Genomic DNA, 1,900 nt, shown 5'->3' on the forward strand with positions numbered 1-1,900 from the left:
GCGGGTACACGAGGCGCGCGGTTGGGAGCATGGTGCATGGGTCCTACTGTGCCGTGTGCGGCGCACCAGAGTGAGCCAATACGGCGCGACTGTGTGGCGCGCACGTATAGACTCACAGGTGACGTGGCGCACGCCGCACCGCCGCACGGACGGACTTGAGCTGCACCGCCGCACGCCGCATGGACGGACTTGAGCTGCACCGCCGCACGCCGCATGGACGGACTTGAGCTGCACCGCCGCACGGCAGTGAGCCAAGAGGCCGCACGCCGCACGGCAGTGAGCCAAGAGGCCGCACGCCGCACGGCAGTGAGCCAAGAGGCCGCACGCCGCATGGCGCACCGCGCATGGGCGCGCGCGCGCGCAGAAGCTTCCAGCATTGAATGACAGGGCAGTTTCAGTCCAGCTTCGTAACTGACGAGTTAATAGGCTTTGACTGAGAATTAAATGACGTATTAAATTGCATTGAAGACGTTTAATGCAATTTAAACCTCTCATTTAATTCATTTTGACTGTTTCAACCTAGGAGCTGTATAAATACAGCTCCATACCCACTTCAGATGTACACCAGCAACACAACAGCAATCAAAACTCTCTCTCTCCAGAATTTTCTTGCAGCTTTCAAGGTAACCTTCGGGTTGTACGTCTACTCCGGCAGTACGCTGCTTAGGCTGTTGTACCCTGGGAAACAAAACGAGTACTCTTGGGAGACTCGGAATTTGTTTTAAGGGAAGCGTGTGGACACGTGCCTCAGCCATTCTTCTTCTACCCCATTCTTGTATTTTGGTTTTATTTCAGTTGTAATTGTATTGTATTTTTGCTTTCTTCTTTTTGTATTGTAATCAGTATAATAAAATTTGTTTTATTTTATTCAATTACGCGAACGGTTCCTACAATCTTAAAACAAATTTTTAAAACCGTTCGTGTAATCAAAACCATTCTGGTTGTGATTCAAACCAGTTTTGTTTTCACTCAGTTTGTGTTTTAAAAACAGATTTTTTTTTTTTTTTTGGTTTTCATCTTCAAAGGTGCGACTTTGGTTGAAAACCAGTTTGGTTACTTATAGATTGTCCTATAAAAAAAAAATTTGGTAATAAACTTTCTGATTTGGTCTTCAAAGTTGGACTTAGAAGCCAATCAGTAAGTTATAACTAATAAAAATTTTCTGTTTTTTGGTCTTCAAAGTTGGACTTAGAAGCCTAAACAGTAAATTTGTGGTAAAAATTAAAATTTAATTGTTTACTTCTGGTTTTTGCGTAAATCAGAATATTTTGTCTAAACTTTTAAAATTTTAATTTTTTTTTTTCAGAATGTCGACCTCAAACAACAACAATACGAATGTTGTAGTTGGAACCCCTGCCAACACTGTGGGAGCGTCCACAGTGGCAAATCATGCTGAAAGACCTGAGAAGTTGTCGGGTCTACACTTCAAGCGGTGGCAACAGAAGATGTTCTTCTACTTGACCACCATGAACCTTGCGAGGTTCTTGACGGAAACCGCTCCCCAACCTGCGGAAGGGGAGACCGACGCCCAGACTCTGAGCGCGGTAGATGCGTGGAAGCATTCGGATTTCATATGTCGAGGCTATGTACTCAACGGTCTCTCGGATGCACTGTATAATGTGTACTACAATATCAAGACTTCCAAAGAGTTGTGGGAGTCTTTGGAGAAAAAGTACAAAACGGAGGATGCGGGAACAAAGAAATTTGTTGTCGCCCGTTTCTTGGACTTCAAAATGGTTGATAACAAGCCGGTTATGAACCAAGTCCAAGAGTTGCAAATTATACTAAATGACATCCATGCCGAGGGAATGGTACTTAGCGAGACATTTCAAGTGGCAGCCATGATTGAGAAATTACCTCCTGCTTGGTTGGATTTTAAGAATTATCTTAAACACAAGCG

This window comes from Helianthus annuus, chromosome 10 (genome assembly GCF_002127325.2).
Source record: "Helianthus annuus cultivar XRQ/B chromosome 10, HanXRQr2.0-SUNRISE, whole genome shotgun sequence".
In the NCBI taxonomy this organism is placed as follows: Eukaryota; Viridiplantae; Streptophyta; class Magnoliopsida; order Asterales; family Asteraceae; genus Helianthus; species Helianthus annuus.